The 13222-nt window shown below is 33.1% G+C and overlaps 2 long non-coding RNA genes across 2 annotated transcripts; both read right to left on the minus strand.

Moving 5' to 3' along the window:
• Positions 1–3424: 3424 nt before the first annotated feature.
• LOC107058256 (uncharacterized) lies at positions 3425–3869 on the minus strand. The gene is made up of 2 exons (XR_001471904.1): positions 3812–3869; positions 3425–3725 (listed from the first exon to the last, which is right to left on the minus strand). It is a non-coding gene; the product is annotated as an uncharacterized lncRNA (long non-coding RNA).
• A 1158-nt stretch (positions 3870–5027) lies between these two features.
• LOC102591985 (uncharacterized) lies at positions 5028–10662 on the minus strand. Its single transcript, XR_368647.2, has 4 exons — positions 10413–10662; positions 8885–8957; positions 6914–6954; positions 5028–5193 (listed from the first exon to the last, which is right to left on the minus strand). It is a non-coding gene; the product is annotated as an uncharacterized lncRNA (long non-coding RNA).
• Between the last annotated feature and the right edge of the window lie 2560 nt (positions 10663–13222).

A 13222-nucleotide genomic window follows, 5' to 3' on the forward strand; every position in this document is an offset into this window, starting at 1 on the left:
TGCAAGAAATCTTCAAATTGGCACTGATCATTTGGTTCTATTGTTTCATCAATAGCTGTATAAACTGTAGCATCATCGGGAAATTAATGTATAATCATGTCATTTATTTCATGAACAAAATCATTTTTTGTTGTCAAAATAATACGGGAAGTTATAAAAGATGGATTAGAATAGAATGTACGGAAATCAGGATAAGTTACATTAAACAAAAGATTCAAAGATTCTATTTCATGTGTAAAGGGAATGACAAAATTATTGGGAATTTCAATTTTGTTGCAGTTGTTAGTTTTTTCTTGTCCATTTCCAATTCTTATTAAATATGCACAAAATGCTGGATCTTTTTTTTGCACGCATGTTTTCAGATAAGCACAATTTTTCGAGATGATTCCAAATATGGGAGTATAATAAACTTTGACCAATAAAGTCTTCTTTTTTCCCATTACGAACAACAGGAAGTGTTAGTCTAAAATCTCCCCCAAAAACTACAACTTTTCCACCAAAAAGTGTTTTTGTATTCATAAGATCTTTTAAAAGTGTATCAAGAGCTTCAATGATGTTTTTTTTTGCCATTGAGACTTCATCCCAAACAATTAACTTTAAATCTTGAATTAGAGTTGCTAATGAACTTGTTTACTAATATTGCAAGTGAAATTTTCATCGATGTCAATAGGAATTTTGAAACGTGAATGAGCTGTTCGTCCTCCTGGAAGTATTGAAGCTGCAACACCAGAACTTGCAGTTGCTAAAGCTATGTATCCTTTGTTCTTATAGCAGCCAGCAAAGCTCGATAAAGGAAAGTTTTTCCTGTTCCACCAGGACCATCAATGAAAAAAAGCTCCTGATTTATTGGAATATACTTTTTCAAGAATTATGTCATATGCCCTTTTTTGTTCAACATTTAATTTGCTTTGAAGATGTATATCTTTTTTAGAGACTATTATATTTCTTTCGAAATATATTTCCTTTGCCTCATTAGTTGTTTTAGAAAAGCTAACATTTCCAAATATATCTTTAAATTCATTTATGTTATGTCCCATTGATGTGATTTAAAACTAATTGGTGGATATCTTTTTTTGTAATAGTTGAAATAATTTTAAAATCTTCTGACATAGAGTCTTCATATTTTTTCCAAAGATCTTTTGGGTTACCAGGATTACAATAAACTAATAATGTTGCAAATAATTTTCTTAAACTATATGGCATTTGATAGCTTACAGCTTCAGACATACACTCAATTAAGTTGTTATCAGAATGTAATAAGCCTTTTTCTGCAGCTTCTCTAAATGTAGCGTAGCATTTTCCATCGATTGTACGTAGATCTTCGTAGGATTTTGGTCCTCTTATGTTCATTAGAAGCAACCTAAGATAATATCTTTCTCCTTCGGTTGGATGACATGTGACAATACGTCCAATAGTAAAGCGTTGTTTTCGACGTGACCACATTTTGTATGATGATGACCATACAAAGTGTTGGGGAAACTCTTTATATAGTAAATTAAGATTCATAGCATCGCTATTCATTTTGTTCATACGAAATTTTTTTGTTAACATCGTTTTCTTTATCATTGGATTGTTTATTATTTGATCGATAGTTTGGTTTTTTTTTTTAAAGAACAAATTGTTGTCCATCAAGATGCAACTGTAATTGGCAAACACTTGGAGTCATTTCACTTATCGAAATAGCAAACAGACGCCACGCAGCTTCTGAAGGAGAAACCCATCTAGTAGATTGGTATTCTTTGATTTCATCTATTTCTACATTAGTATCATTATTATGTACAAAGAATGCAATTTTGTCATGCCTTTGCAAATATATTTGTAAATGTATATGATAACCTTAATGTCAGAACATATTTCAACATTAATATGACAACCGAATTTCTTCAGTAAAAATGGATTGTACGGGACAATCCAAGAATTATCAATGTTGTGTCCTCTAACTTTGATTGGTGTGATCATTTTTGGTCTTTTGTAAAGAGGATACAAATTCTTTCCTTTGGTTGTTTGTTCAGTAAGTTGTTTTGGATATTTAAACTTACATTTTCCTTTTTTTTGCATGCAAGAATTTGAAGGATTCAAATAGCCACAAGGACCATGGATCATGTGCTTGGTCACAAGTTTGTGTAGATGACGATCAATATGATGATCAGGTAATTCAGCGCATACAATTTTATCATATGATTATGGTGTTAGAAATTTATATCCATCCATAAGTATAATCAGAAAATGGGCATGTGGAAGACCTCGTTTTTGAAACTCAATTGTATACATAAAAGCTGCAATCTTTCCAAATATGTTGGTTTTTTGAATATCTGTTTTAAGTTCTTCTACTTTTGCTCTGAATACTCTACTAACTAAATCAGGTCTATTTTGAACTTCTTCCATTGGCTGTAAATGTTCTTGTATTTCAGGCCAACAAAGATTACAAGTCATCGTAAAAAATATGTCTGGTTTTACAAAATGTTGTACCAAAGCAATGGCATCCATATATCTTCGACGCATATCTCTTGGGCCTCCTATGAAACTACCAGGAAGGAATTTTTGTCTGCCAATATTGGAAGCATCTCTTTCTCCTTGCCTCAATAAATCAATAATTCCTTGAAAGGCTTCAACTCTAAATAGATCCTGATTAAATGAAACAAAATCTAATCTTTGTGTCTCAAGTTTGATATATTGGTCAACTATGTATTGTTGAAATACCCTTCCAGAATGTAAAGTGTCATTTGGTTCTTCATCTCTTATTTGAATTTTATAACAGTAATATTCACGACAAGAAACAGTGTCTCTTTTTCTTAATCCTTTTGATAAAACTGTAGACTCAATGTGAAGGAGTGTATCAATAGAAGCGATGTTTTTTATACCTGGTAGTTGCTCAGATTCACAAGAAATTTGGTTTTTCGAATAATTATATGTCTTGTTGATTTTTTTAATACCACAATGCCAGCCATTTTGACCATAAGGAAACAAAAGTGGATATTGCAATGGGTCATAACATCCGTAATAATAATTGACTAATTGGCTTTTGTTACTATGAGTGTAAATTCGAATATGTGGTGTGGAAATTTTATCATTTAATTGATCTTCAATCCAAATTGCGCCAACTTCAGATGCAGTTGGTAAGTTATATGTTCTTTGGTCTAAATTGGAACTTGAGTTTAGAGCAATGTAAAATTCAGATAAATTTGGAACAACTGTTAACGACCTAAGAAAAGTAGAATAAGGATTAAGTTTGAGCATATCCATGAGTTTTGTAACAATTAGCTCGTTAAGATTATCTGATAATGTCATTCGATTTGTTAGCTCATTTTCATTATCATAGAAATATAATTGTAAATTTTTTGCTTTTCCTGTTGAGGGTATCAAATCATCAATGAAGTGATACATTTGTCCTTGAACCTTAAATGTATATATGCCACGATTTCTCTTTGCTAATTCTTTATCATAACGTACTCCAAGTGAAGTGAAGGCAAACATATTATTGTAGGCTCTACTATAAGTGCGAAAATGTTGACATTCTTTGGAGTCACCCAAGAACAAATTTCGCAACTCAGTAGGCATCCTATGAGAAGTTAGTCTAATTGATCCATTATCACAACAAAAACCTGGTGATTCATATTGAAACCTTTTTGCTACACAAAATTTGCAATTTGGAACTTTCTTTAAAAGCAAGTAATCTTTTGGCACTAAATTATCATTTTGTAGATTGATTTCTAAATTATTTCTACCTGTGCAAGGTAAAAAGCAATTATTTGTTACATATAAAGTGAAAAGAAGACATTGTTTTTAATGATTTTGGTGAAAAGAAGCATACCTTTATTTGCAGAATGTGTTGAAGGTAATTTGCTTGCAACATGACATGCAACTAATGTTGATCCTAGTATGAGGAATAGAAATATTTATAGATAGGTAGGTAATTATGAAAAATGAACAGACTCAAAATAGTTGAAGTACTATTTTTGAACTGACCTAGTTCAAAGCTAGATAAGCAACCGACCATATGTTCTTCTCTAGTTGAAGTACCTGGTACGTTTGTAGTTAGTTGAAGTGTGTAACTATAGTTGTAGATATTTACAACAGAGATTTAACAGAAGGAAGAAAAGAATATGCTTAGCTAACATTGCTGAGGAGATAATGAAGAAGTCGTAATTGTAAGAGCAGCAATACTGTTTGATTGATGAAGGTTTTTTTGTCTTTTTGATTCAGCCCTTTTTTCTCTTAGCTGGGATAGAAGTGATTCTTTACTCTCCGGTGACATTTGTGCATATCTAGTACGTCGGCACAAATTTCTATCAGAAGTTGGTTCCTGGGTAGGCACATTATCTCTATTTTCTTCTATTCCTGTTTGAAGTAATTGATCATTTCTATTTGACCGAATGGAAATATTTACAGATAGCTAGGTAATTATTAGAAATGAATATAGGCGAAATAGGTGAAGCAATATCTGTGAACTGACTTTGTTTGAAGGTAGATAAGCAAGTAACTATATGGTCTCTTCTAGTTGAAGTGGATGGTACATTTGTAGGTTTGGAAGCTGCAACAACAAAATGAGGAAAGTAAATCTATTAAGAGTAGCTCAGTTGAAGCGTGTAACTATAGCTATAGATATTTAAAAGATAGTTTTGGTAGAAGGAACATAAGAATATGCATAGCTAACCTTGTTGAGGAGATAATGAAGAAGTGGTAATTGTAAGAGCAGCAGTACTATTGGATTGGTGAAGGGTTTTTTGTCTTTTTGATTCAACCCTTTTTGCTCTTAGCTGGGATAAAAATAATTGTTTTCTGTCCGGTGACATTTGCGCATATCTAGTACGTCGACGCAAATTTTTGTCTGAAGTTGTTTGTTGGGTAGGCAGATTATTTGGATTTTCTTCCATTCCTATTTGAAGGTGGTGATGATTTGTTAAAAAAATTTAGAATGTAATGTAATGTAGCAAATATACATAGAAGTGACCAAAAACAACCCATGTGGCAGCATGAGCGTAATATGGACTAATGACAAACATCATATAAGCATTACAATATTTTGATGGAAGACATAACATCGTATTTTAGAATAAATGTAAGATAAGTTATTTAACAGAAGATGTTTTTACAGTTTGAATTGTGTTTGGTAGTTCAAAAGACATATGAAGAACTTTATGTTGCTGCGAAGGATGAATCTATTCGTATTATTGTGCTGGACAGTTTTGATCACTGGAAGAATGGGAATGGAAAACATAACTTCGTTAGCCTGTCTTGCACCATCATTAAAGCAAGATAATTATTGCAAATATTTAATCATGCTTACATTTGGGAAAATTGAAGTAATTAGTTGATCACATGAGTTAAATTAAACAAAAAGTAATATTGTATACCTAAGGAAATTGCAGAAACCATATTTGCTATGTAACTATACCTACATAGCACCATGATGTGAATATAAAATATAAGCTAAAGGATATTTTTCCTGAAGTAAAAACACCATGTACTGGAAAATTCAGCGTAAAATAAACAATATTCTGCCGATCAGTTACTATTACCACGGAAATAGACTGAAGAGACCATATGGCAAATAAGTCAAACATATTGTATGCATTTGCAAATCACTGGTGACCATTTGAAAGCACCCAAACTTTCATTCATATGTGTAAAGTGATTGCGGGGGAAAAAATTGGGATAAGTTTAGGTCTTCATACTGTCAAAGTTCCATCTTATCTCCATTTTCAGGAAATAAAATCTAATTAAGAAGAGTTGCTAAAACATTGGACGCACTTCGTAGGGTGAAAGATTGTTATAATATGACTTTGAGGTACAGGAATATGAAGAGGTTTCATGAGTGGTGGTTTCATGAGGGAGTAGAAGCAAGTATTAAGATTATGAGTTTGGGGCAATATTTTTTACCAACAATTCCAGTAAATGTACAGAGAACATGTGGTTCTAAATCAAATCCATTGCTAGAGCAATTTATAAAGTTAAAATTGTAAATCATTATTTGTCATAGCTACGTCAAACTAACTGAAAATAGGAGAGGCGAAAGAAAGTGCAGGCGATAGTACTGGCAAAGGCATTTCCTTTCTATTCTTAAGATGCAAATTTTTAACCAAACCTATAGTAATTGTAATAAGAAAAAGAATATGATATTTTGAAGAGAAAATGGTCCAATAAAATCTGAACAGAGGAAAGTGGAAAAGTGATGTAGGTAAGGGAAAAAAAGTGATATGTACAACTGATAAACGCAGTAGTATATGATGATTAGTTGACAGTATACGATTAAAACTGATACTATCCAGCACAACCAATATGGAGTTGTTGTCACAGAAATACACATATTACTGTAAAGGTTGCCTCTTTAAGTGGAAGCTTTTTACATGTTATAGCTCCTATCAGATAGAATTTAAGGAATGTTGTCTAATGATGTACCCTTAATTTTTGTCACCTTCATTTTCATGAGGCCTGTTGCAAGCAAGGAAATTTTTTTTTCATGCGCACTGAACTATATAAATTTAGAACAAAGTACTTTCATGCAGGGTTTCAAAGAGAAGCCTAATGAAGTCATTTTTGGCGAAGTTAAATGTAGGGCATAAGAATGCGAAAAAGCTAAGCAAAATAATAGGCACCTAAGGAAAATGTTATTACTAAACATTTGACAATTGGGTTTGTAGAGCCTGCACCTATTATCTTTGATGTATTGTCAGTAAGATTGACTGCTAAAATATTGACACATTAGTGACCAGACAAATGTTGTTCATGGAACCCTTGTGTATTTGAATTGTGGATATTTTTGTGTGACATCTAGTGCAACGAACATACGAACACAAGAGTAAATGATTTAAATAGATACACAAGTTGGATCAAATGACATACATTTGGAAGATATTTTTTCAAGAAAAATAAGCAACAGAGAAGAGAGTGAGGTTCCGGTGTAATAACATACCTTTTCAGTTGTTGAGCGATATGGGACAGAATATTTACAGTCTAAAAAAAGGCAGAAAAATTGTGTTAACAGTTTTAACGTATATGATCAAACATGTTGAATGCGTATAATGTAAATACCATACATTTGAGATATACAAATGTAGCATTTGGGAAAATAAGAATTAGAATGAAAAGAATTCAAACAGAATAGTGTAAGGAGTTTTGGAAGAAGTAAGTGGAAGGAAAAAACGAAAGCACTTCAACACAACAATGTAATTATCCTTAAATTGAAGGACATACGAACATAAATATATATGGAAAGAACAATGAGAGTAGGCACCATCATAGGCCCTTTGTCAGGTGGAAAGATTAGGAATTGAACATGTGTATCACATGAAGCTTCTATCACATTCATCCTATATAAGCCTAATTAAATGAGTTTTCTGTCTCTGCAATGATTGTGCAGCATAGAGAATATTTGGACTGTAATTATTATTTTGAAACTAATGAAATAACTTATGATCGTTTTCACATATGAACGTGTTACATATGACACAGAAATTATGTAACAAGTATGATTAAAGTGAGCATAACACTTTGGGTAACATACAGAATCGATGTGTAAGTTTTTCATGAAATGTAGGACAAACGACAAAAATATTTAAGCAAATGTGTAAATTTCCGTCATTTCTTTGACATGTTATTGTCTTCGATACTAATGTGATATCACAAGTTCAACGTATCATATTATTGTTAATTTTGAAATGAGCATATGCCTTTTTTAAGCATTCATGCCATAATCATTTTACACGTAAGGTAGAGCTTAAGTTCAGGTTTGAATTAGTCATGTTATAAAATAAGGCCGACATCTGTATTCAGGTGTGTTTTAGGTGAGCCTGTGCTGATAAGTGTAGACACTGCAGTAATATTATCTGCGTAGGTAGTAATGGTTGGGGGTTTATTTTAACTAATTTTCAAAGAGAAATCAGAAGAGAGCAGAAGAAGAAAGCTACTGAGTTTAGCTACTGCAACGTTCTATCCATAGCGAACAGAATTAGATATATGGGATTAACGAAACTCCAAAATGAGTTAATGCAGAATTTATTATTCTATATTATTCGAAGTAAAATACAGAACTCTTGGCTGTCTACATCAACACCAGAATTTTGACTGGTAATTTGTTGCGAGGCACGTTGATTTGATATTAGACTATTGATAAAGGTAAAAGGAATAGAAAGTTTAGGGCTAGAGAAACGTATACTGTTGTGGTTGGTCTGGCTGGTTCAAATGTGTTTTACTTTGAGGGAAATGCATGATGGAGAGTTGAAATAATATAGTTAAAAACTGTATAACACACTTACAACCTGGATGACAAATGAGTGTAGTTGTAGACAATATTGGCAGTATGCTATTTAGTGTGTATGCACTCATAATGTTGTAATGCAGTTAATGTAACGCAACTAATGCTATTTAGTGTGCATGCACTCATAATGTTGTAATGCAGTTAATGTAACGCAACTAATGCTATTTAGTGTGCATGCACTCATAATGTTGTAATGCAGTTAATGTAACGCAACTAATGCTATTTAGTGTGCATGCACTCATAATGTTGTAATGCAGTTAATGTAACGCAGCTACAATTAAAGGGAAATAATATTGGAAGAAAGTGTATAATGAACTTTGTAGTTTCCCTATTCACAATAAGTAACCTCTACGTTGAACTATTTATAAGAATTGTGTAGCAACACCAATGGATTTATGGCATATGATAGTGGAAATGTTTTGCTAAGCCAATTCACCCAACTCATTAATGCAACAGACTGATATTGACACTAAGGTAAACAGAAAGATAAAGATTGTGGCAGCATAGGCAAAAGTGACTTTTATGGTAGGTATAAATCGTGAGAGATGTTATACTAATAGCTATAAAGAATTTCTACAGTGATTGATAAAGTTAGCTGTTCAAATGTGAGTTCAAAAACATTGTTACCTGAACTGCATTTCTGTTTTCTGTGTTTTTGGGAGAGCTTTGAACAATCAGAAACAACAGATTTAGTAATTTCCTGTATACAAACAAAGCAGCCAATAAATTAAGAAGTTTCATAGTAGTTTGTGTACAATTTGAAGAGGTTTATTAGATAAGACCATAAAGAATTGCGTGGAATGAAACGGAGAAGGGAGGAATGAGTTAAATATTCGGAAGAAAGCTGACATTACGTACAGCTGGGAGAAACAGAGGTCCTAAAGCTGTTGTATTCATTTGCAGAGGAAGGCAGAAAAAGTGGACAGGGAAGTTACAACCAATTATCAAATTAAACTGTGTGTTCCTTTTAAGTGTGTGTTTTCATTTGCAGATGCTCATATATAGACATGACTATTTGACTACTATAAGTGTTTAATGCACAAATTTGTTTATCAAAGCTGTGAAGAAGAAGCTACATCAGCAGAGTTGAAGTGATTGAGGTTTGAGCAGAAACATTTGGTGTCATACTACTAAATGTGCAAGTCTGTTGTATAGCAAATTTATCATTTGAAGGCTCCATCTGCTATTGATGTTACATTTCGTGTTTTTTTTTTAACTATCTTCTATTAGCGGCTAATGTTATAGCCAAATTATCGTAGCTTGTTTAAGCGTACATCTGAAAATGCGGGCAACATCCAGATTTATGGGGCCCGCGGTAAAATGATTCCATTCCCAAATGGAACCGAACAAAGAGCCATGAATAGAAGGCATTATATTTTTGGGTATACATGCAAGAATAAGCCAAATCCATAAAGCCTAAAACTGAAGAGATTGTGGCAAATGTTTGGATGTAAGCTGCTCTTCTATCGACAACTTATATAGAAGTGATACCGAGGATGAAGAGTTTTAGCAAACACTTTATTTGCATGTTCAATTCAGTGGTCTACCTAATTGTTAACCGCGAAACAGGTCAAAGCAGCGGAAGTAAAGCTACTGCGAAAATGAAAGTAAGGGAAACTATTACCAAAGAAATCTGCCTAGCTACACTGCTTCTTTTTGTTATTTACTTTTTTCGCTGTTATGCAAGTATAATATGAATTTGGATTTTATATTGTAAAGATATTTAATTGTGAAGGAAGAAATGATAAACGAATGAAACAAAGTAACGATAAGCTTAGAAGCAAGTATTTCCCTACAATGCTAGGCCTAGCAGTTAATGAGTTTGAATAGTCATTAACAATTTGGACTATCCTAGAAAAGAGAAAGTCAGACAAACTTTAAACGATAATTAAAACAATTGAATGAAAAGTGATGCGCAAAGAGTGGAAACTAAATCAGCAAGAGAAGTAGTAAATTAGCAGAAAAAAGGAAGTACTATAAATTGGTGGTAGTAGCATTATGAGAGACTTTCCTACTGGAGTGAATACTACCAATGGGCGAGATAACAATTTTGACTGTATTTGGAATTTTTTTGTTAGAGGCAAAGTAAAATATGAGAGAATAGCTGGTGGTTGTATCAAATTGTATAGATCATGGGCGAAGACATATAAGATACCTGCGATCACGTGTGGGATGTATGTGAATGTTGTGGAGTGGCTAGCCTGTAAATAGAGTTTGCGTGGGAAGTTGAAGCAATCCCTGTAAGCTGGTGATAATGAAGAGGCTCCTGCAGACCCTGCAGGCTGTCGTGTATGAGTGGTATTTTTATGTTCCAGTTGCAGGGAATCTCCTATGAAAGGGATTTAGTATTTAGGAGCATTCAATTTAAGGGAATTGAATATGAACGAAGTTACAACTACACATGGAACAACTGAAACGAAGTATTAAATATATGACATGAAATATTTGGAGCAGGTAATGATTTTTAATACCCACTGACAATTTTGGAGTATCCTGAAAACTGGAAAATTGAAGAAAGGCGAAACGATAATTAAAAGAGTTGAAGTAAAAGTCATGTGCAACCACCGGTAAGTAAATTAATAACAGAAGCACTAAATTAGGAGTAGAAATGAAGCAGGAAAAATTCATCCTAGTACCATTATGAGAGAGTTTCCTACTGCACTCAATAGTACAGATGGTTAAGATAAGAATTCTGGTAAACATTTACATGTGTCAATGAATTATATAATGTAGCAAAGTAGACATTATTAGGAGTTGCTTCTTGTAATGACAATTCTGGCCGGAAAAAATAGAGAACTTTCAGTAGAAAGGGTGTAAAAGACTTAAGAGAGCTAAGTTAAAAAATATCAAAGCCTATTGCAACAAATCCCAATGATGCAACATTTATATCAATGACTCAAATTCATATGTCATCGTCACACTTCATCTGGCTTCAAGCTGTGAGCATAACCCAAGTATTTCTTGTGCAAAGACTGATTCAAGTGAGATCTACCAATAATGGAGGTAAATCACTTTACAGACGACATCAAAATGTACAAGCGAAACACAATATTACGAAAATATAAGCACATTGTGCCAGATGAATCCAGTGCTTTCTTGGTCATGACCAGCTAAGGCTAAAGTTCTATCAAAGAGCCTTTCCACGTGGTAGAACCTCCTCAGGGGAATATAAGGTTTTCACGAGGCTGATCCGGTTAGTGGTACAAATAACATAAAGAAATGTAACCAACGTTTAATTGAAAAAAACAACTTGTCTTTATGAGAAATTATATTAGAAAGTCATCTCATTTCAATTATATTGAAGTTGTTGATCTAGAAATAAAGAAAAAATAAGCAAAATTACCTGAGAATCATTTATTTCAGATTTGATCTCATAAAGCAAAAATTATTTCAGTAGATTCAAAGCCACAACAATCATTCAGTTCAACATCCACATATTGTACAAAGGAAATGTTTGTACACGAAGCTAAAACAATATAAAGCTTTCTACATGCTTTATAATTCCTCTACAATAGAACCTGTGAAGCTTATACTTCATATGTGACTATTTCTAGGAATAGGAGTAAATGAATGTAATCAAACATGTAAAGATTATCATCATAGACAACAACCAAATTAATCATAAAGAAGAAATACTAACAATTGTTTGTGCAAGTAAGACTCCCAAATTGAAGAGAGGCCCTGCTCATTTTTTGGGGTAAAAAGGATTGTTTACTTTTCAAAAAGTATAAATAAAAAGGGAAAAAAAATTAGATGGAACATATGCATTACATATTCTAGAACTACTCATGTATGGATCAGTAACATCTAATTTAGATTAAAAATGAGAGGATGGTCACATATACATAGAAGTGTAGCCACACTTGAGGCTCAAAACTTATTCTAGTGTTGAGATATGTTGAAACCTGTAAACTCGAATGAAAAAAGTACAAACAACTAATCCCAAAAATATCACAAGCATGTAACTTTTATGTCATTCGGTACAGAGTAACAAAGTAGTCGACTCTTGAACAAAGAAGAGATTAGCCAAATCATAAAAATCCACAATCTTAGTGTACCCAACAGAGATCGCCGTAGATATAGAAGTTCAGCAACATTAAAAAGGACAGGTGTTTTCAGAAGCAATACACATGATTATAGCCTAATAGAAGAACGACAAAAGAAATTTAATCACAAATGAAAGACTCCCCCGTTAATAGTATAATTCACATAATATAATATGGCTTAATATGCTCCAGAAAAGAGAAATTAGGAATCGGAGAAAGAGGAAAACAGAAGACAGATTAGGAATAGGAGAAAGAGAAAATGATGGAGCAAACCTGTAAATTTCACTTAAAGGAGGAAGAAATACCTGCGCAAGTCTTCCGAAACAAAGAGAAATGTTGAGGAAAGCTTCACAGACAGATTTTAACTCTGTAGACAAACAGAAAACACTAAGCAGCAGATGGATTCGCCATTGAAGAGGTCAGAAGTAGAAGGAAGAGTTGACAGAATACAACGAGTTTACCAAAGAGGACAGAAACTTAAAGCATGAAGAAGCACCTGCGCAGCTCATCGGAAACAAGCAGAGATCTTCAGGAAAGCTTGAGAGACAGTTTTAAAGTGTGTAGACAAACAACAAAAAGTAAGGAGCAGACGGATTCGCCATTGAAGAGATGAGAAGTATAGAAGGAAGAGTTGAGAGAATAGTCGGACTTTACGAAGGAGGCGACAAATTAGGGTTAGAAATTGGTCAGATATAGCAAGAAAGTTCTAGAGAAAGTGGCTTTATTTATTATATTGATGTACAATTAGTACTACCATTGGTACAATAGAAAGATGCAGTGTTGGTCCTTTCTAAAATGTACAATTAGTACTGCGTTTAGTACAATCAAATAATGCAGTGTTGGTCCTTTTTAAGTCTCATTTCTACATAAGGGTAAAATATAATATATATTATGAAGATAATGATAGCTAGGGCTTTGA

This window comes from Solanum tuberosum, unplaced genomic scaffold (genome assembly GCF_000226075.1).
Source record: "Solanum tuberosum cultivar DM 1-3 516 R44 unplaced genomic scaffold, SolTub_3.0 scf00469, whole genome shotgun sequence".
Lineage (NCBI taxonomy): Eukaryota > Viridiplantae > Streptophyta > Magnoliopsida > Solanales > Solanaceae > Solanum > Solanum tuberosum.